We start from the raw sequence: 25,871 nt of genomic DNA on the forward strand, positions 1-25,871 counted from the left end.
ACGCAAAGCTCCGCAAAATGGTAAAAAACCTCCCCGTGCCCGCAAAAGTTCCGCGAACACGTGGAATTGCTTGTTCCGACCGTTCGCGAATGCTGTTTGCATGCTCGGGAGAATTATCTTGCGAACACGCATTTTGAAAGCGCGAACAAGCAAAAAAGTCAGCAAAGCCGCGGGTCGCGGAATTTTTGGCAGATCTGCATTCTGCGTGGAACGCAAAATTACCCAAATTCCACAAATTCCACAAGCGGAACGGAATTTACCGCCCAGGCCTATCGTCAACACCCCCTGCAGAGCAGTCCCAGCCACTGTTCACTGATGACGAGGAGGACAACCCCAGCATCGATGCACAAGCACTCCTAGACATCATTGACATCATCCGCAACTCACCTCCAGGATCAGGACTGACCAGCTGCATCTGGGAGACCCCACCCACCCACCACCCACACCACCCAGCAGGAAGCACCCATGACCCCAGCAGTTTCCCAAGACCCCAGGAACAACACACGGCCGTCCAACGACTTGTGCTGGAGGCCCAGAAGGAGACAACTGAGCAGGTGCAGGTGGGGTTCGACCTCATGGCCACCAAACTGGACGCCATCCATGGGTGTCTCTGCCCGCTCCATGGTCTCCAACGAGCCCTGACTGACATCGCTGGAGTCCTGGCATGGAGAGAAGAACACCTGTCCGCTCAGAGGGGTACCAGCGATACCAGCCGTGAGCTGGCACACATGTGGAGACTCATGGAGGACATGGCATGGATGGAGGCGGAAAAGATGGCAGCCACCGCTGTACATCAGCGAAATGTAGCTGGGAACTACCATGCCCTGCAGATCATCATCATGACATTGCTGACACAAGGCATGGTGCAGATGAATGCTGCTGCCCCCACACCATCCACATCTCCGCTGTCAGGCTCCTCCGTTCTGAATCCTCAGGATCGTGTTGATGCTCAAAGGGGGCCATCTCTGAACATCCACAAGTCTAGCATATAATGACACACAGACTGTTGGGGTAGTCGAGCGGGGGAAGGAAAGGGTAGGGACTGCGTGAAGGAGATCTGAGAAGGATACAAGAGCACAACGTGAGCACAGCGTAATACAATGCATGACTCAATGTAGAAGGGCAATAACATACATAATGCACAAAGCCTATCTGTTAGACTTGGGGGTCTCTAGTTGGCACAGGTACGCACTTGTGACAAATAGGGACCCTCTCCTCTAGTCAGGGTAAGGGGGTACACTCCTAAAATAACCCCTGCTCACCCCCTTGGTAGCTTGGCACGAGCAGACAGGCTTATCTCAGAGGCAGTGTGTAAAGCATTTGTGAACACATACAGTAATCAAGTGACAACACTACAGATTGACACCACACAGGTTTTATATCAAAAATAAGTATTCTTTATATAGATTTACCACAAGGCCATTAAACGACAAAAACACACAATACTGTTACTTTAGATGGTAGAATTTTTCTTAGTTCTTTTAAGTTCTGAGATGCGACACTTTAAGTCAATGTACCTTTTAGATGCGACACGCAGGGCAACGAAAGTGTTGCAACGATGTTGATGCGTTGAAGATTTTGGTGCAAAGAAATAAAGACGTGAAGATCTTCCAGATGCTATACGCTTCTCTGATGTTGAGAGAAGACTCGACTCGATGCTTCAACTGCAGAGGCGACACCCTTTACGCGATGCGACAACAGCGGCCTTGGCAGCGGCACTCTTCTCCGACGTTGTGAGACACTTCCGCTCGATGCGATGCTGCAGCGGCGACACCCCTTTATGTGATGCGACGACAACAGCTCCGACGGCGGCATGCTTCTCCGTGGATGCGAGGCGCTTTTCTTGATGCGGTGCAATGCGACAACTACAATGGCTGCGATGGCATCACGCTTCTTCCACGAGGCGAGACTCTTCTCTTGATGCAGTGCAATGCGTCAACTACGATGGCTGCGATGGCAACACGCTTCTTCGGCGTTGCAAGACACTTCCTGGATGATGCGAGACGCTTCCCCTCGAAGCGATGCTGCAGCAGCGACACACTTTACGAGATGCGACGACAACAGCTCCGACGGCGGCACGCTGCTCCTTCTTGAGTCGCGCTTCCAGCTCCTTGCGACACGCAGTCCCGCAGAAGGCCCACCAACAGCAGCAGGCACTTCCAAAGAACTCTGGGGAGCTGGGGGGTGAAGTCTGTTGTTCCTGAGACTTTAGCAGGAGGCAAGCTCTTTTCCAAGCCCTTGGAGATCCTTCACAAGTTGAGCAAAAGTACACACAAAGTTCCTTTCTCCTCTCTTTGGCAGTAAGGCAACCACTGCAGGCCAATCCCCCAGGTTCAGGGATAGTTTCCTCCTCAGCTTCTTCTAGTTTCTCCCTCAGCAGAGGTTCTTCTTGTTTTCCCAAATTGATCTAAATTCTTGGGATCAGGGTCCCAATACTTATACCCCAAAATCCTTTGTCCTCTGAGGGCAGAGGGGCCTTTGCCCAGTCCAAACCAGTTCCTGAGCACTCTGTTTACCAGACTTCTCCTTTCCTTTCACAGTGTAGGGCAGAAACATTACACGCCCCACAGAAGGTGGAGCCAGCATTGTGGAAGGCAAGTACAGCCCTGGAGCACTTTGTTGACAGGATTCCATCTCTTCATTCACTGTGCAGGGCAGAGACATCAGCCGCTCCCCAGGAGGTGGAGCCAGCATTGTGGAAAGCAGGCACAGCCCTATTCAGGTCCCAGGCGCAACTCCTCCCACCCATCTAGATGCAGATCTCTCTATTCACCACTGGGACACCTCACCCTGTCTCCTGGAATTCCCCAGCCCTGTCACTCAAAGAACCCAGACAAAGGAATACACAGCCTAGCAGAGGCAGGTTTGAATGGTTTGACAAGAAAATGCCTACTTTCTAAAAGTGGCATTTTCAAACACAGAATGTTAAAACCAACTTCACTAAAAGATGTATTTTATCATTCTGAGTTCAGGCATACTAAATTCGAATTTCTACCATGTTCTCTGAGTCAGTTAAGATTATAAAATGTAATAACCAAACTGGCCATTCTGGCCTATGGAGAACAGGTAGCCTTGCAATAGTGAAAAACGAAAATGGCTGTAATTCACTATTAGAACATGCCACACACACCAGGGCATGCCTACCTTATCCTTACAATGCACCCTGCCCTTGGGCCTACCATTGGGGTGTCTGATATGAAGAAAAGGGAAGGTTTAGGGACTGGCAAGTGGGTGCACTTGCCCAGTCAGCATGACAGTACCAGACTGCACGCAGGCTCTGCAATGGCAGACCTTAGACACACTTTTACAGGCTGCTTCTGTGGGTGGCACAACCAGTGCTGCAAGCCCACCAGCAGCATTTTGGATTACAAGCCCTGGGCACTGCTGGTGCACTGTACTAGGGTCTGACAGGTAAACCAAACCAACCAATTATGGAATCACAAATCATACATCAATTTACAAGAGGGAGCACTTGCACTGTGGCACTGGACAGCAGTGGCACAGTGCCCTGAGCAACTAACAGCAGCAAAAACATGAGGCAACAGCGAAAAATGGAAGGGAAACCCACGCCAAGGTGCCAGGTCTAACACGATCACACCCACCTGAAAGAAAAAGAAGGTGTAGGACTAAGTACAGAAGAGAGCAGAGGGTGGTGGCAGGTTCACGACATGTAACTATTGAAATAAACACATGTTGGCAATAATCCCTGCAATTTCTGACACTGTACTATGCTTGCACTAGTTCCCTCTGAAACCCCTACCAAACAGGCACATGAAGTACGGCCGAATGTGAAAGGCCGTGGCAGCGCCACACCCTCTCAGGTAACTCTCTCCTAGAAAACACGTAATGAGAACAAAGACAACGAAACAAAAACGAGAAGGAGTGAATATGGACCAAGTAACAATAACAGTCTTGCCCTGATCCAGTCTGTGTTTGCTTGTGCTTGTTATTAGAAACACAATACCACCAGCAAGTCATATGTAAACAATCCGGGTCTTCCTTTTTTGCTACTACATTGCACAGATCCGCTTACAGTCTGTGTTTTGAGGATTCCAGATCTCTCAAATCCAATGACCCCAAACACCCGCAATGTAGAAAGGCACCTTGTACCTCCCAGCATGAGACCTATGGGTGTTTGTCTCTCCAACAGGGGGGTATGCTGTTCGAAAAGCACCCCGGAAACACGGTTACTCCTCTGCAAGAGAGAGCCAGGGTTGGTCTCGGCCAACAGAGGAGTCACAAAAGTGGAGGAGTCAGCGAGGTTAGTGAACACCTCTACCTCCCTCAAAGATGACGGTTCGAAAACCTGTGCTTTCGCACTCTTACCGCCCAGAAGTCTGGTGTCCATAGGAGAAGTCTGCTATGGGCAATCCATCAAAATTATCGGCAGCTGGTTTCGCGTCCGAGTCACATGAGGCGTGACTCGCGTTTGCATGCCGGGAGTTGTAGTCCAGAGGGGGTATTTCCTGATACCTGGTACACGCGCAACGGGCAGTCAGTGCATAACCGGCAGTAGGTTCCTGACAGAACATCCCCCTTCCGGGGAACACTGACTGCCAGACGGTTTATCCGGGTGCAAACGATGAAACTAGGCCACCAATTTGGGCACGTGCACTGCAGTGACAGGTTCCCAAGAGTCTTCTTCTGGACCATAGCCCTTCCAGGACACCAAGTACCACAGTTTGCCACGCACCCCCTTGGCTACCAAAATCCCCCTGACTTCATACTCTTGATCATGTTGAACCCATATGGGCTTGGGGGCTTTCTTCACCGGATGGCGAGAAGGTTTTAGGAGGGATACATGGAAGACCGGATGTATCCAGGAATGAGCTGGCAACCGCGGCTTCACTGCTATTGGGTCTATGTGTTTGATTACTCGATATGGGCCAATAACATTGGGGTTAAACACTGAGGGCCCGATTCACAGAACTAACTTAAGACAAAATCCTAAACTTACTAACATTTTCGTATTCACAGAAGGCACTTACTCATTTTGGTATTCACAGAAGACATTTACTCACTTTGGTAGTCACAGAAGTTAGGAGTCCTAACTTTAGGGCTCCTAAATGCCTTCTGTGAATACCGAAAGTCTTAAAATTAGGATTTTTCTCAGTTTAGGAGTCCTAAAGTTAGGAGTCCTAACTTTACTACTACTAAATTGAGAAAAATCCTAATTTTAAGACTTTCGGTATTCAGAGAAGGCATTTAGGAGTCCTAAAGTTAGGAGTCCTAACTATACTACTACTAAATTGAGGAAAATCCTAATTTTAAGACTTTAGGAATTCACAAAAGGCATTTAGGAGTCCTAAAGTTAGGACTCCTAACTTCTGTGAATACCGAAATGAGTAAGTGCCTTCTGTGAATACCAAAATGAGTAAGTGCCTTCTGTGAATACCAAAATGGTAGTAAGTTTAGGATTTTGTCTTAAGCTAGTTCTGTGAATCGGGCCCACTGTGTTTTCTGAATCTTCTATGTTTAGTTGACAGCCACACCCATTCCCTGCTCTTGTACACATGACCAGGTCTACGACGCTTGTTGGCCTGGGTTTTGTACCTTTCCTTGGCTCTTAGCAGATTGTTATGTGATGCTAGCAAGGTCTTGCACATATGTGTTAGCCTCTCGCGCAAATCAGGGAGCTTGGTACTGGTGCTGCGAAGGATCAGGGGAGTGAACGGTGTGTGTTGTGTTAACGAGTGTTTGAAGCTATTGTAGGCTATCTCAGCTACCCACAACCAGTCCACCCACGCATCAGTATTAGTGTTGACGTAGCACCTGAGGTATTGTTTGAGGGTTTGATTTAACCTCTCCGTTTGGCCATCGGTTTGGGGGTGAAAACTCATGGAAAGGGAAGCGGCGATCTGTAATTCGGACCACCAGGTCTTCCAAAAGTGTGCAGTAAATTGGGCCCCTCTATCATACACTATGACTTGGGGAAGGCCATGGAGCCGGACTATGTGAGTTAGCAGCAGTTGAGCCAGCTTGCTTGCCGTGGGTGCTTGCTTGCACACAATGAAATGGCCCCTCTTGGATAAATAGTCAATGACCACCACGATAGCTGTATTTCCCTGATCCTTGGGTAGCCCTACTATAAAGTCCACTGAGAACCTTTCCCATGGCGTCTCGGGTGTGGGCATAGTCTAGAGAAGTCCCTGAGCTTGTCTGTGGTCTGTTTTTATCTGAGCGCATCTGGCACATTCTCTCACCCATGTTAGGATGGCCGGGCGGACGGTAGGCCACCAGAATTGTCGCAGCACCTTCTCCAGGGTTTTAGCGCCTCACATGTGTCCTGCACATAGGAGATCATGACAACAAGCAAACACGGTTTTGCATAGTGTTCTGGTAGGAACTAGCACCTGCTGGCCTTTCATGGGGAGGCCTTGACGCATTGCCAATCAGTATGGAACTTGAGCCACTACCTCCATGTAAAGGTCTGTATCCCTTGTCTGGTTTTCTGCAGAAAATCATCAGTTTGTACAACGCCTAACACTGTGCTAGGCTTGATGATAGCTCTTTCTGGAGAGATAGATTGTTGTGTTGGGTTTTCCTGCCTCATAAGGGCATCAGCCTTCTTGTTGTTGATGCCGGGTCAGAAGATAACGTTAAAATGATACTTGGCAAAAAACAGCATCCAACGGAGTTGGCGTCGAGTGAGGTATCAAGCAGCTCGGATGAATTGAAGGTTGCGATGCTCTGAGTAGACCGTCACCTGATGTGACGCACCCATTAGCCAGTGTCTCCACTCCAGAAACGTGTCCCTTATAGCCAGGAGTTCCTTTTCTGCTATCGTCTAATTCTGCTCTGCGGAGTTCAGTTTCTGGGACATGAATGCAATGGGGTGCAGATAAACTGTTGTCTTGTGTCTTTGTGATAGCACAGTTCCCACCACTACTTAGATGCATCGGCCTCGACTATAAAGGGTAGATCCGGATTGGCATGGGTGAGAACTGGAGCTGATATAAAGGCCCCTTTCAGGAGATCGAACGCCGTCTGGGATTCCTCGGTCCAAAGAAACGGTGTCTTTTTTCTTGTCAGTTTGGTCAGGGGTGCTACCACGTCCGAGAACTGCCGTATAAACCTCCTGTAGAAGTTTGCAAACCCCAGTATGCTTTGAATGTCTTTGATGTTGTGTTGACGTGGCCAGTCCACTATGGCCTTGACCTTCCTCTCTGCCATACAAAAAAAAGAACCTCCCTCAAGACCTAAATTTCTTTTTTTCGATTCAGCACAAATTCGAAAAAGGGCTAACCAGCTGCTTTATAAATACAACTGTAGAAACATCAACATTCTTGTTCATTTTAACATTCATTTATTTTATTATTTCATTTCTTTTATTAAAATTATTTTTGTCATTTCTTTATCCATTTTACACATAAAATCATTATCAACAACATGTATTTATATTCTCACAAGATAATGATATCATCATATACAAACATTAAAAAAACCCAGGTAGAGAGACAAGAACAAACCTTTCAATCCGCTTTCATTCCACATTCATCAATACATACATATGGACAATAGGAGATGATAGATTGTTTTATGGTCTCCACGACCATTTAGAGCCACTGCACAAAGCAGGATCCAATTAGCCAAGGTCAACGCGTTTCGGTGGTTTAAAGTATAGATAAGCACCACCTTCCTCAGGACCTTCCAGATACCAAACCATAATCGCTCAACCAAGGGGAACCTGAACGGATATAGATACATTAAATATATAGCCCATAAGCAAAAAAGTCATATCAATTGGACCTAAACACACCACAAAGTTGTATCGGTATTTAACTCATACCTAGTATAATGACTCCACTTTCAACACAACATGGTACCACACACAATATATAAAATACCATCACCCAACATATTTGCTTATCCACCCCCTACCATCTGAGGGCAGAACGAGTAGAAAGAATTACCTATTCAATTATAACACCGAAAAGTGCTGTAAAGGAAAATAAAATACAAATACAAATAAAAATAGAAATAAAGAACCAATACAGGTCAGAAGTGCTCCAGGACTAATTGCTGACATATATTTGTAACCATAAGACCAAATAGTGCAGATTCAACAGAGGATCTTATATAGGTACTCACTTATAATATATCTCCACTGACACCTTATTACTCTATAGCGCTGTACCACAGGTTTTAATCATCCTTCATCCTACCAAGAATAAGTAAGACAACACTAAGCTAATAGCCGATTCCTAAGTGACTTCTTAAGTCAGATAATGAAACCCGGCATAAAGGAGCATTTTACCTCAATGTTGTCCAATTTAATGTTGAGGCAAATATATATATATGAAGTAGATATTTTAAATCGCATACAATAAGAAAGAGACGGGTCCTGTATGGAGAAAAATTTCAATTAGACTTCTAATCGCATAGGAGTCCACTAACTGATATCTCCAAACATAGTTATAATCTTCTAAAGAGACCCATTCCTTTATTCTAAAAAAAAGAAGAATTACCTTTTGCCTTTCACGATATCGTCACAGTGTAAGTAACCACTGTCGTCTATTCGATATATACAACCAATTTCTGGCAACAACTTATATCTGGGAATACGTAGAGTGGAATCTTGATATGAAATCCTTTCCAACTGTAAGAACATTTTTAAACGATTGTATATTAAAAAGAAAATCAGAACTTGCACCGTAAGTGCCTGCCAATGTTAGGAGGTATTTAATCATAGGCAAATATTGGTTACCAAAAAGAACAGCGTATTAAATTATGCCAGGAATAGTGTAACGTAACGCAGCTAATAAAACAACTCTAATATTTCGCATCGATCAGGGACCTACTGTCAAGGTGGCTACTTACGATCCACTAGGGATTGAAGTTTATATATAATCATCACCACCATATTGGCCTTTGTAAGTCCAGGAAAATAAGAGTAGTTTACTCTCCCGTGCCAAAAGAAGTCTGGTAATTACACCCATAACCACTTTTTATCAAAGGCGACAACCAGAGTCACTCGACTCTCGTCAAAACTAATCAAACAGCTAAACAGTCCCCATCTCCCGTGCTAAACGTCATGTAAACTACTAGTTACACCCCTCTCTCCATACAGGCAAGAAATGGCACAGCGACCCCCCTTGTCTCTATCGCGACGATAGCAGACAAACGTGAAGCACAAATTTACCTTCTGGCTACTAGCCGAAGTCTTGTCTGGCTTACATCCGAGGAGCCATCCCACAGCGTGTCAGGTGGAGCAACCAGCTCTAGTGAAGGGTGACTGCTTATAAGCGAGCACGCAAAAAAAAACCATCACGTGACATAGCTATAAACACTATAGACAGACTCACGCCTCAACCGTAATTCTGCCATCAAAAATCAGATATTGTATCTTACAAGTTACGCAGTTAAGCACCGAATTCAGCACGGAATTAGATCCTTTCAATACCCAATAATTGCTCCATAATTCTACACTTCTCTACTCATACTCGTAAAAAGAAAAAAAGGAGAGAAAAAAACTTGTGATAAAATCGGACACCTAGTAAAGCGTGAATAATCACGTTCCAGAAATATAAAGCCATGAATGCTATTAACTGCATCTAAAACAATAATAAGGACAGCGCAGTCACCAAACTAATGACCGCCACTCTATTTAAAATCTGAAAAATTACTAACCGAGCAACAGTGAGGGAACAACCGACCTATTGTGGAATGATCAGTACCTCATAATACCCCTACGGCAATATCAGAGCAAATTCCAACTGAATGAATATAATATTCTCCTAATTCCTCATCCTGATTTCTCTCCACATCAACAATGAAGAGAGATTCCTACAGAATGCGAAAATTCAATATCCTTATAGATTATACCAAGGATATCCAACATATCTCTGAACAGAATTATCTAATGTTGATTTACCAACATGAGAAACTTATACCAAGGTTGTGTGACAAACCACTGAATATCTTCATTCAGTCCCTGTTTCACACTATCCAAAGTAAAAATCCAAAAGGTTGCCCTCCTTTTACGTGTTATGTCTGTGGGTATCCCTGCCTTACTTCTGATCTTTTCCAGAATGCACCACCTAATATCATTTTCAGAATGATTTCTGTCCAAACAATGCCTGACAAGAGGTGCTGTTATTTTTCTCGTCCGTATCGCAGATTTGTGTTCACTAAAATGTGTACGAAACTCATGTGCAGTTTCACCAATGTATGCCAGTTCACACGGACATATCAATATATATACGATGTTTTGACTTCTGCAATTGGTTAAATCATTTAACTTTATGCTGCGACCATGACACAGAAGAGAGTCAGTAACAATCGCAGCATCGCACGCATGACACGACCCGCATTTATGATTGCCTAAAATGGCTGGAAGACCAGTGATGGTAGTTTGACGTAAATATTTATTTACCTGCGGTCTGGTGTGAACAAGAAGATCACGCAAATTCCGATTCCTCCGATAAGCTACAAAAGGTTTTTCCAACTGAATTTAATTTTCATCAGTGTTCCAGTTTTTTTGAATGATTTTTTTAGTTTTGAAGTTCAGAGGAGAATGATTGACGACACACACAACTTGATTTTGAGACATCCGGTGTGTTCCTTCTAAAAGGGCATCACGGTTATAATATTTTGCCCTTTTTTATGCATGTCTCACCAATCTGCGAGGATACCCTCTAGCTAATAATCATATTTTCAGAGCATCTCCATGTTTATAAAAATCAATTATGTTTGTACAATTTTGTCTCACTCTTAAATATTCTCCAAACAGAATTGAATCCCTCAGGCATGCCGGATGGAAACTCTGATACTGCAATATGGTGTTTTTGGCAGTTCGCTTTCTGAACAAACTGACTTCAAGGGTTTCATTAAGACCTGAGATCATAATGTCTAAAAATTCAACATTGATGGGACTACTTTTAACAGTGAACTTTAAGTTATTGTAAATTGCATTCAACCAAACTATATATTCCTGCAATAAGTCACTGTTTCCTTTCCAGACAAAAAAGATGTCGTCAATGAAGCGTCTCCACATCCCGACACTGTCGAAAAATGGAGCCGTCTCATTGAAAACATTCTTAATCTCCCACTCACCCATGTAGATGTTTGCTATGCTGGGAGCACAAGATGTTCCCATGCTGGTGCCTTTTACTTGTTGGTATGTAGTTCCATTAAAATCAAAGAAGTTATTCATATGAACTATCTCAAGACACTCAAGAATAAAGCCATCAGGTCTCTCTCCAGGTGATCTCTGTAAAAGAGATGCTACGGCTTGTAACGCTTGACATTGAGGGATATTCGTATATAAAGCCTCAATGTCAAGTGTCACTAGTATTTCTGTGTTTGAATTGAATGGCATGCCCTCAATCTTACTAATTAAGTCACCTGTATCCTGAATGTAAGAGGCATAATTTTGCGTCAAGGGACATAGATAAGAGTCAACGAATTTAGAAAGTGGCTCCGTACTCGACCCAATGGTCGAGACAATAGGACGCATTGGAGGATTCTATACATCCTTGTGAGTTTTTGGAAGCCTGTACAAAGCTGGAATTTTAGGACAAGATTTGTTGAGGAAATGATATTCCTCCTGACAGATATGCCCTCAGTCTAATGCTCTGCCAGTTATTTCTTCAATAGTTTTAAGTTTTGTCAGTTCTCTAGGATGTGACTTTTTATAATTCTGGGGGATAGCCAACATGTCCAACATTTTATTATTGTAATCCGATTGATTCATTACAACTATCCCACCACCCGTATCACAGGGCTTTATAATCAAATCCTTGTTCTGTATAATGTTCTTCAAGGACATATTTTCATCCTGTGGTAAGTTACCACGTGTGGAAGGAACACATTTCACAATACGGGTTATTTCCTTTGTCACATTCTGTTAAAAAATACTAACCTCTGGTCCCAACATATCCAGAGTCGGTGTGAATTGAGGCGGAGGTTTACATTTAGACTGATTTTCTTCATTGAGTTAAAATGGATGATCGAGGAAAAAACATTTAAATCTCACTTTTCGAAAAAAAGAGAAAAGGTCCTCGTGTAACTTGAAAATATTAGGACGAGTGCTAGGAACTTGACCGAAGGGGGTGAGCATGACCCCTAGGAATTTGACGGTGGTCAAGTGGAACTCACATTTCGTGAGTTTACAAAACAACCGGTGTTTGTGCAGTGCTTGCAGCATGCGGCACACATGGATGACATGTTCCTCTTCGGTTGCTGATATATTAGGATGTCATCGATTTAGACAACAACGAAGAGGTCCAGATACTCCCTGAGACATAGCCCAAAGGGCATAACGAGATATTCAAATAGCCCATACCGCGTCTTAAAGGCTGTTTTCCATTCATCGCCTTTGCGCATCCGAACCAGGTGATATGCCCCTCTCAAATCCAGTTTCATATAAATGCCCGCTGCTCTCACCTGTTCTAAAAGGACAGGGATCAATGGAAGCAGGTATTGTTTTTTTATGGTAATGTCGTTTAACACCATGAAGTCAATGCAGCACCTCAAATCCCCATTAGCTTTCAAGATAAAAAAGAGGGGAGAGGCTGCCAGAGACCTGGAAGGACGAATGAATCTCAGTTCCAGGTGCTTGTCCAAGTAAGTGCATAGATACAGATTCTCTGGTATGGTATGGGCATATATCTGAAAGCATGGAACCACTGCCCCTGGAGCTAAGTCGATCCAATATTCATAGTCCCTGTGTGGAGGGAGCTCCTCCGCCTTGGTATCGCTGAATACGTCCGTGTATGCTTGGTAACACACCGATAAGACCACGTTCTTTTCAGCCGCCGTCGCAACGTGATGCCTGGTGGCCAAAACCTTCGAAGGTCGTGTGAGCAGTTGACTGCAATGGTCCTGGCAACAGGTGGATCGCAGTTGTAAGGTTTTGTTGGCCCAGTGAATGGTAGGCTCGTGTTTTTGTAACCAGGGAAGACCTAGTATCACCCCGTACTGTGGGGCTTGGATGATATTGAACGACAAACATTCCTGATGATACCCCTCATAGGTGAGCTCGTATTTCGGGGTGCTGTGACTGATCGGTCTTGATTCCAGCTCTTTGCCATCGATGGCATACACCTGTTCCGGGGTGGATTTGTGGAGGAGCTGCACCCCTAACCTCAATGCCTCTTCCCTGTCCATAAAACATCCGGTGGCCCCTGAATCCACCATAACTCTGATTGATTTTTTCTCTTGGTTTAGTGCTATATCCATAGAAATAAAAAAAATGCTCCGCTTCCATGAAGGCGGAGAGGTTCGCCGAAGGGGTGGTTTCCCTTCTTGTGCCCTCAAGCGCTGAAGTTTTCCTCCCCTTTTTCGGCCATTACCGTGGCCAGTTGACTGAACCGTGACCTGCCATATTTTGGCTTGACGGGACACTCCCTGAGGAAATGCCCCTTTTTCCCGCAATACAGGCATAAGCCTTGTTTGAGTGGGTAGTCTCTCTCGCTGACTGTTAGCGAAGCTCTCACCGTCCCGATTTCCATGGGTTCGGTTTTCGCTAATGTCTTTTCGGTAGAGAGTGCTCGCTCACTTAGCGGGACATAACTCTCCTTCCATTTGTGCTCCCTCTTCCAATCCCTTAGTCTGTGGTCCAAACGTAGTGTTAGTTCTATGAGAGCAGCACAGGTGCGAGGCTGGGGGTCAATTTGGGCGAGAACGTCCTTAAGCTCATCCGTGAGGCCCTGATAGAGTATGTGTTGGAAATGGCCCGTTTTGCAGGGTTATCCCAAAACGTTTAGCTTTTTCCCCCTTTATTTTTCCTGACCCTTGGTTGTTGGCTATAGGACTCTGGGCACTTTACCACTGCTGATCAGTGCTAAAGTGCATATGCTCTCCCTGTAAATTGTTATTGTGATTGGTTATCCATGATTGGCATTTTTGTTTTACCAGTAGGTCCCTAATAAAGTGCACTGAGTGTGCCAGGGCTGGTAATTCAAATGCTACTAGTGGGCCTGCAGCACTGATTGTGCCACCCACCTGAGTAACCCTCAAATGGTGTCTCAGGCCTGCCACCGCAGTGACTGTGCACAGTCTGTGAACTGCCATGTTGTCCTGGCCAGTGTACACACTTGCCAGTCCTGACCGTTCCCTTTTCTTACACATTGGACACCCCTATGGTAGGCCCAAGGTACCCCCTCTGGGCAGGGTACAGTGTATGTGAAAGGTAGGACATGTACTAGTGTGGGTAACATGTTCTGATAGTGAAATACTGCCATATTTGTTTTTCACTGTTGAAAGACTATCTTGCTCATAGGATAGAATGGGGAATGCTGTGTCCCATGTGTACTTGCATATCTCACCATAGGAGCAAGATGGGAAGCTGAAGTCTGATATCCCTGAACTCAGAATTTGATGACACATCTTTTAGGGAGGATGGTTTTTGAATTCTGTGTTTGAAAATAGCACTTTTAGAAAGTGGCTATTTTCTTGTTCAACCTTTCTGTGTGCCTCTGCCTGTTTGTGTCTTGACTGTCTGGTTTGTGAGTGACAGGGGCTGGGGGTGGCTGCAAGAGGCTGGGTGAGTCAGCACTAGGCTGAATAGACCTATCTGCATTTGGAGTGGTGGGAGGAGTTGCACCTGGGTCTGAATAGGGCTGTGCCTGCCTTCCCCAATGCTGGCTCCACCTCTTGCGGTGCGTCTGATGGCCCTGGCCCACACTCACAAAGGAAGAAAACATGCCCTGGCAGAGGGCACCTAGAACTGGTTTGGAATGGATCCTTGACACCTCACACATGTAAGAACAAAGACTTTTGGGGTATAAAAGTAAGAGCTGAAACCCCAGTAAAACTAGACTACTTCTACAATCAAGAGGAACCTCTGCCCAAGAAGATCAATGGAAGAAACTGAGGAGAAGTACTGCCCTTGCTGTGTGCTCTGGGGCTGGCCTGCAGTTTGCTGATTCTACTGAGGGTGAGGACAAAGGGACTTTGCTGTGTGCTGTGTCCTGACAGAAGAACAAGTCTCCAAGGACCTGAGGAGAGCTGGCCTCCTGTTTCTGAAACACAGGGATATAAAAGGTTTCCCCAGAAACCTCATCAAGCCACTGTGTGCATTTTTCTGCACCCAGCATGTGGCAGTCGTGAAGTTATCTGTGCTTCCCCACGCTCCAAAATCCCTGGTTTGCCCTGTGCCTGTCACTCTTTCACCTTGTCTTACTTGTATAGCCAAAGGCGAATGCCAGCATCCACGGGAGCGAAGACCAAGATCTCAATTCTCCCCTAGAGTATAGCCATCTACAGAGATGTAACTGAGAGATGAATAATACTCTACGGAAGAACCGGGACACGAAAAGAACCTCTGGGAAGCCCACCAGGAAGGCAGCCGTCGCTTACTAGGAAGGTGTAGGGAACTAAGGAGCAGCGCTGTAGAGGAGACAAAAACAATAAACAGGGAGAACGGAAAAAAGGTTATTCCCACTTATCGGCAGGGTTAAACAATAGAGTGTGTACCCCCTAAATAAGAAGAATGGTTGTGTACCTCCACAGACTCCTTAATAGGTTGAAGAGGTTAGGCATAGGCTCTGACAAAACTTCTCTCCATAAGATTACCAGTGTGAATTCCTTCCACAGAGAGAGGCTTCCAACAAAAAGGGAACGTCACACAGGCTTGAACTTTGAAACAGGTCTGAAGCAATAAAGTTCTTTGCTATTCAATGAAAATCTTTCACGGTTCATTAGTTCTTGTATCCCAGTTGAGGCTTTCAAACAATAAGTCATCAATAAAAAAGGAAAGAGAATTCTCTGGCGTTTCCCAAGCAACAAAAAGACTCTGCAATGTTTATCGAGGCACATTAACTCAAGGAAGCCTCGTGGTGATCAGAGGACCGCTATACAATTCAGCGGTAGCGTTAGATGTGTCCCGGTGTTGGTTTTAAATAAAGTAAACAAAAAAAAAGAAACACGCGAGCAACGCGTGTCACGTACCCGTGTAGTTTTTCGAGGTACCTTTCTTTGTGTAGAGTCTCGAGGGCAGCTGCAGGTTTTTTACCAGGGGGAGAGACTCGAGTACGGGTGTAGACAGTGCCCGTTACTCTCAAAAAGGAAGAGCGTATCCGTCAGGCAGGAAGGTAGGAAACAGCACAATGACTTGTCGCGCTGACTTCACGCAAGAGTGGGGGTTGATGGGAGGACTTCCCGGCTCTGGCGCGAGACCGTCCAAGTAGCGGGGAGAAGGCGACCCGCTCAATGCGCAGCAGACGAGGAGGACATTCTCCAGAAGGGAAACAGACGCAGGTATTAACTTGATCCGAGAAGGCAGGTTCTACCGTACTCAGCGAGTACAGCTCAAGGTTCCAGGGCGAGGCAGGATTCCAGGGGCGTGCACAAGAGCTTCGAAAGCCAAGCGAGGGAGTCAGGGAGGGACTTCTGTTTAAACGAGCTCCTTGACCAATGAGCTCGCTCGAGAGAGACTGGGGGAGGTACACAACCCTACTTACAAGTATTATGCATTATGGGAGTTGTAGTGGGTGTGGGGAGCTTCACTACTGCACAAGTAGAGGAACATGTAACAGTGCCTCTACGGGCGTGTGCCTGCTCTCAGCTGTGAGAGCCTCCATGCCCCGACACCGCCACTGGAACGAGTTGCCAGCGAGATCACTATCGGAAGAGAAAAGGAGCCGTGTCGTGACCGGTGGTTGCAGGACATCGCCTAGCAACCAGGACGCATCCACGAGGCAGCGCTGCTTCAAAGGGGAGCCGCCCAGTGGGACGTCATCGCCGGAGGAAGAAGGAGCTGCGCCCTGATCGGCGGTTGCAGGACGTTGCCTAGCAACCAGGACGCATTTACGAGGCAGCGCAGCTGCAAAGAGAGCCACCCAGCAGGACGTCACCGCCGCTCTCGTTTAAGAAGAAGACCGCCCCGGTCTCCCCATGTAGCATCTGCCAAAAGAGAAGACCCGCCCCAGCCCAAGTCCAGGTGCCGGCCATAACGAATAATGCACCACTGCAGATAAGGCTCGCTTCTGCAGTGCGAGGCTGCGAGCCTATTCCTTTTAAACTTTGCCTGGATTGCGGCCCGGACGAACGTAGGCAGGGGTGCGGGTCTGCGGGGGAGTGCTCTCGGCCTCCCGCCTTAGTTGAAGTGAGCAAGGGAGATCGTGAGGGCCCGTATTTGTCACCTAGAAGAGCGGCAGTACCGGGGCCTGGGCCGAGAGACGATCTGGGCATATGTGGGGCATACTTCTCTCAATCACTGACGATGAAGTCAGCACTACAACTGACTGCGCGATTGGGGGCCCAGTAGATTACCTACCACCGATCTAAAAGCGAGAAGGGGCCTGCACTTGGGAGATAATTGCCTTGTATTGCAGACATCACCATTTAAGTCCACAGTTGGTTTTCCAAACAACTTTCCCCACGTCTGGAACTGTGTTTTCATCCAGACCGTACCTACAAACGTAATTACCTTTTTCTTACCAATAACACTACAAGAAACAGCTTTTATTGTATATGTGGATTCATGTCGTTTTGGTCCAGCACAAAGTAGATAAAGATATATTTGTTTTTATAAGTAACTGGTGTAGTGTCCATTTGTGGTGATTCACTGTATTATTGTGAGTGTTGGTGCAAATACTTTACACATTGCCTTGGGGATAAGCCTGTCTGCTCGTGCCAAGCTACCAAGGGGATGAGCAGGGGTTATCAACAGTGTGTACCCCCTTACCCTGACTAGAAGTAAGGATCCCTATTTGGACACAGGTAGTTACCTCTGCAACTAGAGACCCCCAGATCTAACAATATGGCAGACTGTTTGGCTTCTGGCCAGTCTGCTTCTGCTACTAGCCTTCAAAAGTTGTTTAAGTAAGTGACCAAGTCCAAAGAGCCTTGTCTAAGCTCAAACCCTATCCGGGTAGAAGGTTTCTGCCCGACGATAAAACGTCTTCTCAAACTCTGTCTTAAATCCGTCCAAGTCATAGAGCAGGGCGTCGTCTCTCCTTACTATGGACACCGCCCACTGCGCTGCTTTACCACCCAGATAGGAAATCAGGAAAGCCACGTGGGCCTGGTTAGTCATAAACATCTTTGGCTTACAGGTAAAGTAGTGTAGCTCCTGGGTCATAAACACTTGTACCTTTTTTATGTCACCATGAAACCTCTCAGGAGGGTCAGCGGTATCTGGGCCAGCATCTCCACTACTACTGATGTTGGGTGTTGGGTTCCCCCTGCATTGAACGGATTACGCAGCAGTTGGTCTACTCTGGATTGTAAAACTGCTGTCTCCTGCCGTGAGGCTGCGAGCTCTGTTTGTACCAGGACTAAAGCCGCCATTACATCTTCCAAGGTGGCCATCCCTAACTTCAACACAACCAGGAGGAAATAGAAATACGTTGGCTGATAATTCTGTCATGCTCCTCCGTTCTGAATCCTCAGGATCGTGTTGATGCACAAAGGGGGCCCACCTCTGGACTGCCCCAAGTCTGGCATATAACAACACACAGACAGTTGGGGTAGTCGAGCGGGGGAAGGAAATGGTAGGGACTGCGTGGAAGGAGATCTGAGAAGGATACAAGAACACAATGTGAGCACAGCGTAATACAATAGATGACTCAATGTAAAGAGGCAATAACTTACTTAATGCACAAAGCCTATCACACCCACCGGAAAGAAAAAGAAGCTATTTGTTAGACTTGGGGGTATCTTGTTGGCACAGGTATGCACTTGTGACAAATAGGGACCCTCGTCTCTAGTCAGGGTAAGGGGGTACACTCCTAAAATAACCCCTGCTCACCCCCTTGGTAGCTTGGCACTAGCAGACAGGCTTATCTCAGAGGCAGTGTGTAAAGCATTTGTGAACACAAACAGTAATCAAGTGACAACACTACAGATGGACACTACACAAGTTTTATATCAAAAATAAGTATTCTTTATATAGATTTACCACAAGACCATAAACGACAAAAAATCCACAATACTGTTACGTTAATGGTAGTTTTAGCTTAGTTCTCTTTAGTTCTTAAATGCGACACTTTAAGTCAATGTGCCTTTAGATGCGACACGCAGGGCAACGAAAGTGTTGCAACGATGTTGATGCGATGAAAGTTTGGTGCAAAGAAATAAAGACGTGAAGATCTTCGTGATGCGGCTCGCTTCTCCGATGTTGCGATAGATCTTGGCTCGATGCGTCAGCTACAGCGGCGACACCCTTGTCCAGTGATGCGACGACAGCGACTTTGGCGGCGACACTCTTCTCCAGCGATGCGAGACGCTTCCGCTCGATGCGACAGTTACAGCGGCGACACCCTTGTTCAGCGATGCGACGGTAGCAGCTCTGACTGCGGCACGCTTCTCCGTGGATGCGAGGCGCTGTTCTCGATGTGGTGCAATGCAACAGCTACAGTGGCATCATCCAAGATGCGACGGCAGCGGCTTCGACAGCGACACACTTCTTCCTCAATGCGAGACTCTTCTCTTGATGCGGTGCAATGCGTCAGCTAAGATGGCTGTGACAGCGACACGCTTCTTCGGTGTTGCGGGGCGCTTCTCGTGATGCGGTGCAATGCGACAGCTACAGTGGCGACACCCTTGTTCAATGATGCGACGGCAGCGGCTGCGACGGTGACACGCTTCTTCTCCGTGAGTCGCGCTTCCAGCTCCTTGCGACACGCAGTCCCTCAGAAGGCCCAAACACAGCAGGAGGCACTTCCAAAGAACTCTGGGGAGCTGGTGTTTGAAGTCTGTTGTCCCGGAGACTTCAGCAGGAGGCAAGCTCTTTTCCAAGCCCTTAGAGATGCTTCACAAGTTGAGCAAAAGTACACACAAAGTTCCTTTCTCCTCTCTTTGGCAGTAGGCAACCCCTGCAGGACAATCCCCCAGTTTCAGGGATAGTCTCTCCGCAGTTTTTTCTTGGTTACTCTCCTCAGCAAAGGTTTCTTCTTGTTTCCCAAAGTGATCTAAAGTTCTAGGGTCTGGGTCCCCCTTTTTATACACAGTCTCTCTTTGTTCTCTGAAGGCAGAGAGGCCTTTGCCTAGTCTAAACCAGTTCTGGTCAGTCCTGGAGCACTTTGCTGACAAGACTCCTTCTTTCCTTTAACAGTGTTGGCCAGGGCCATCAGACGTACCACAGGAGGTGGAGCCAGCATTGTGGAGGGAAGGCACAGCCCTATTCAGGTCCCAGGTGCAACTCCTCCCACCCATCTACATGGAGATCTCTCTATTCAGCCCTGTGCTGACTCACCCTGTCTCCGGGAATTCCCCAGCCCCCTGGAAATCCCCAGCCCCTGTCACTCAAAATTCAGACAAGGAATACACAACCTAGCGGCGGCAGGCCTGGATGGTTAGACAAGAAAATACCTACTTTGTAAAAGTGGTATTTTCAAACTCAAAATGTTAAAACTTCACTGAAAGATGTATTTCATCATTCTTAGTTCAGGCATGCTAAACTCGAATTTCTACCATGTTCCCTGAATCAGTTAGGATTATAAAATGTAATAATCCAACTGCCCATTCTGGCCTATGGGGAGCAGGTAACCTTGCAAGAGCGAAAAACGAAAATGGCTGTAATTCACTATTAGGACATGCCACACACATCAGGGCATGTTCTACCTTATACTTACAATGCACCCTGCCCTTGGGCCTACCATAGGGGTGTCTGATATGAAGAAAAGGGAAGGTTTAGGGACTGGCAAGTGGGTGCACTTGCCAAGTCAGCATGGCAGTATCAGACTTCACACAGGCTCTGCAATGACAAGCCTTAGACACACTTTTACATGCTGCTTCTGTGGGTGGCAAGCCCACGAGTAGCATTTGGATTAGCAGCCCTGGGCACCCTTGGTGCATGGTACTAGGATCTGACAGGTAAACCAAACCAGCCAATCAAAGAATCACTAATTCATACATCAATTTACAATAGAGAGCATATGCACTTTAGCACTGGTCAGCAGTGGTAAAGTGCCCAGAGTTATAAAACAGCCAACACCAGGTCAGAAAAAATATTGGAGGAAGGCAAAAAGTTCAGGGATGACCCTGCAAAAAGGGCCAAGTCCAACACTATTGAAATAAAAGAGAACACATGTTGGCAATAATCCCTGCGATTTCTGACACTGTACTATGCTTGCACTAGTTCCCTCTGTAACACCTACCAAACAGGCACATGAAGTACGGCCGAATATGCAAGGCCGTGGCAGCGCCACACACTCTCAGGTAACTCTCTCCTAGAAAACACGTAATGAGAACAAAGACAACGAAAACGAGAAGGAGTGAATATGGACCAAGTAACAATAACAGTCTGGCCCTGATCCCGTCTGTGTTTTGCTTGTGCTTGTTATTAGAAACACAATACCACCAGCAAGTCATATATAAACAATCCGGTCTTCCTTTTTTGCTACTACATTCCACAGATCTGCTTACAGTCTGTGGTTTGAGGATTCCAGGTCTCTCAAATCCAATGACCCCAAACGCCCACAATGTAGAAAGGCACCTTGTACCTCCCCGCATGAGACCTATGGTTGTTTGTCTCTCCAACAGGCGGGTATGTTGTTCGAAAAGCGCCCTGGAAATACAGTTACTCCTCTGCAAGAGAATGCCAGGGTCATGTGAGGCGTGACTTGCTTTTGCATGCCGGGAGTTGTAGTTCAGAGGGGGTATTTCCTGATACCTGGTATACGCGCAACGGGCAGTCAGTGCATAACCGGCAGTAGGTTCCTGACATCCACCCCCAGGTGTGCCATTGCCTCACAGTGCAGCAGACGTATCCACTCCAGCACCTGATATGTCAGTGGCCCACAGTGCCTCAGCCGGTACTGCAACACCCACAAGTGGGGCAGAGCACACATCCAGGGACGAGGACGTGGATGGGTTTGTGATCAGGAGGCACTAGCATTCATTTCTGCCACCTGGCCTGATTCTGCTTGGTGCCGCACATGGCCTCATGACCTTCCACTGACCCCTACACTCCGAGAACTCACCTTGGACAGCGACATGGACTGCCATATCCTGTTTGATGACCAATGACACGGCGACCAGACTGCGGACTGTACTCTTCCTCTTGCACAGTACTTGTCATCCCCGGATGGACTCTTGCTGGCCCTCCATGGGCCCATATTGTGTAGTGTGCTCGGCATTGCCCTGTACCGTTCCAGCTGCAAAACTGCACTGGATGTGCAATAAACATCCAGTGACACACTGCTGTGTCACGTCTTTCATCATTCATGTATGAATGTGTGGATGAATGTAGGGACAGTGATTTCCCTTGCTTCAATGATACTCATCCTGTGGGATGCCAGTCAGAGGGTGCTACATTGCATATTGTGTACCGGGTCCCGTGAACACTACAACAGGGACACACGCATCAGTCACTTCCATGTCCGGACATGAACTGAACCATGCCCAGAGCCCACGAGTCATTGTTGCAAGCCCTGCGCTGGTCTGGCATATGGTAGTCCAGACCACTGCGCTTACGCTCTGAGGAGGGGCCCTCATTGGTACCCGTTGCAGGCACTCACTGATGGTGTGCAGGTCACTGGTCTAGTTGTCAGCATGTCACAGCCACTCCATGAGGGCAGGTTTGCACACACACCACACCCATCCGGCACAGACCATGTGACTCTGCCAACATAAGGGGCCGACGACGTCACATTCCCCTCTGCCAGTGGTGAGTGGATGACGGACGCTCCACGGTTCTCAGTCATAAAGGGCCCATGAGTTGTTGCGCACAGGGTTAGTGGTACCAGAGGCCTTGCGGCCGTCACGGGCCTACCACCATGTGGCACTGACTGGGTGTTAGACCTGGCGATTTCTGGTTGGCTAAGGCTTGCGCCAAAGTCAGGCAGAAACCACCACTCTAGTCAGGGCAAGGAAGTTACACGCCAAAGATAACCCCTGCTCACCCCCTTGGTAGCTTGGCACGAGCAGTCAGGCTTATCTCTGAGGCGATGTGTAAAGCGTTTGCGCGCGCACCCAGCAACAACACCCAAGGCCCACCACAAAGGAAACTCCACACAAGGTATTCTATAAAAATAGCCTTTGTATTATACACAACACATTAGATAAAAACACACACTTTACAATGTGCCAACAGGCACGGGCAGAATTTACAAGGGATTATGTACAGGACAGGGCCACCTGGACCACTGTCAGGAATTAGCACTTTTTAGATATTTAGCACATAAAATATATAAAATCACTGTAGCACAAAAATAATCTGTATAGCACACAACCAGTACTTACTGGTATCGGGGAAGTACCACCTGCGTAACCCTAACTACCTTAGGAGACTGTCACGCAGGGAACTAGAACCTCACTAGCACCACCTGTACTAGGAGAAAGCAACAACCACCTACGTATCACAATACCTGTAGGGGTAATAGAACATTACACATGATGCATCACATTCAGAGGTGTAGGGAAGGAAAACACATGATGCCTAAAAACATTCAGAGGTGTAAAGCAATGGCACATGATGCATCAGAACACATTCAGAGGTGCAAGGAAGGAACACACATGATGCATAAAACATTCAGAGGTGTAAAGCAATGGCACATGATGCATCAACACACATTCAGAGGTGCAAGTAGGAACAATTGCGCAAAACTCCTATGCCACCACCTGTGGCAGTCCCTGGGCCAACTGGCCTGGAAGGGGCTAGGACGCCCTGCGTTCAGTCAAGCTGCGCCAGCTGCGCAGACTAAAACGACAATGGTCCCCCACCTAAACGTGGCAGCTGCCCACTAAGTGCTGGGCAGCTGGAAAACGAACTTCAGGCACTCTGCGTGCCTCTGGAGCCCTCTCTGGGCTCGGACCATTCAAATATGCCCTCTAGAGCCTTCGTGGCTCTGCACAACGTTGGAGCCTCACTGGGCTCGAGAAGCAACCATGCCCCACACGTTGGAGTCCCTCTGGACTCTGCGCCAATCGAAATGCCCCCTAGAGCCTCACGGGGCTCGAGAAACACTGTCAACCGTTGGAGCCTCACTGGGCTCGTGAGCACTGCCTCCGCACCCCCCAGCACGTGCGCGGAGTCCCCCAGCCCTCTCAATCACTCACCAGGCTGTCTGCAGGGGACTCCCGCGTTGGCTGCTCTCTCTGCTCCGGCGGACGGGAGGACTCTTCTCCACGCGGAGGGGCAGGCACCGACAATGTGCCTCGCGCCCCCTCCGCACCGACTCCGGCCGCCGCGCTCCTCCTCTCAGTCCAGCGCGGGGTGGGCTCCCGCCTGGATCGTCCCTGAACCAGCCGCGAGGCTTCCGTAGGAGGCGGGGTAGGCTCCCGCCCTCCGTCTATTAGTTCCGGGTGTCCCGGAGGCCCGCCCTCAGCCCGCCTGACTTCCGGTCCGGGCTGCAGCGGTGATTCTCGTCCACAGCGGCAATGAGGGGTAGGCTCCCTCGTAACGGAACAATCAATAAGCGGGGTGGGCACCCGCCAACGAGCACAGCAACGTCCCCGGCAGGGTGGGCACCTGCCCGGGGTCCTCAGGATCAGAAAAGACGGGGCAAACGCTGGGTGGGCACCGGCTTCCTGGAACAAAGCGCTCACAGCGCTAGAAAAGCCCAACCAGCGCGCCCAGCGCTATAAATCCAAAGAGCGCTCCCAGGCGCTACAAAGCCCAAAATGTCAGCAGAAAGTCCTCTCTGGCACAGGGGGGCAAAGGCTGGGCCCAGAGCCAGCACACAGGGCCCTCCAGCAGGGAGGCAGTCCCCAGTGGTGGTCTCTCCTGGCGCCCAGCAGCAGCAGGCCCCCCCCTCAGATGATCCTGCAAGAGAACACCAATGTAAGGGGACACAGCCCCTTTTTATACAGTATAAGGCTTTGTCTAAGGTGCAGGGAAGGGGCGAACCAGTTCCAACAGGTTCCTGAGCACTTTGTTTTGCTCAGCCCCTCTCCCTATTCACTGGCAGGGCTAGGGTCATTAGACGCACCACAGGGGCCGGCGCCAGCATTGTGTGGGGGAAGCCCTGTCCTATTCAGGACCCAGGTACGCTCCTCCCCAGCCATCAACATGCTAACTCCCCATTCACCACTGGGTGACTCTTCCTGACTCTGGGGAATTCCCTAGTCCGTCACCTGACCTCACCAGCCAATCGCCAGACAGGCCACACATTTCAGACTGCACACTGAAGTGCCCACTTCTAGAAGTGGCACTTCCACACCAGGTACATGCACGCCGCACACATCAACGCGCAGCATTCACTCACACGAGTCCGCACATACCAAACACGGGCCTGCACACCCCACGCATCAGGAACTACCGGGACACATACATTCCCCCATGCATTCCTATGGGAGGGCAGGCCAACCTCACAACACGCACGCACTTTACCCTGGGACACAGCGGTAAAGTGCGCAGAAGTCAATAAAATCACTAAACCAAGTCACAATATTAAGCAAAAAGTTTCGGGGTGAACCGGCCAGAAGGGCCAAGTCCAACACAACCCCCTTCCAGCCAAAACGCAGGGTAGACCAATCACCACCGTGATGGACTTCCCTGCTTGGGGCGATAGAACACGGACGCGGGCCCGCCACTGCCGGGACACCCTCCTGTTCTACGCCACGGTGAACCCATGGGGTTTCTTCTCAAACCACTCTCCGGACCAGCTGGGCTACCCCACTGGTACTCCCAAGCTGTCCGCGGCCAAGACCAGGCCCTAGGCCACCCAGGTGCCACTGGTCCTTGCCTAACCACAGATTGGGGGGTAGTAACCCCTGGCACATAGCAGCCATTCTCCACTCTACCCCTCATCAGGGCAGTTCTAAACTGCCACTGATCTTCCAGCCTAGGGTCTGTACCCTCAGGCTGACCAAAAGTCACGGGCGAGGCTCTCCTCCCCCTACCTCTTCTCCTAGGGTTCCACCCTCTCTTCCTCTGAGAGGCGACCCCGTAACATAACTCACCAACCAGCTCAGGACCCCTCCCTGAGAACTGGTCTACCAACCTAGGGTTTAACCCCTCAGGTTGCACCGGGGTCAGA

The sequence above is a fragment of the Triturus cristatus genome, chromosome 5_1 (assembly GCF_964204655.1).
Source record: "Triturus cristatus chromosome 5_1, aTriCri1.1, whole genome shotgun sequence".
Taxonomy (NCBI): Eukaryota; Metazoa; Chordata; class Amphibia; order Caudata; family Salamandridae; genus Triturus; species Triturus cristatus.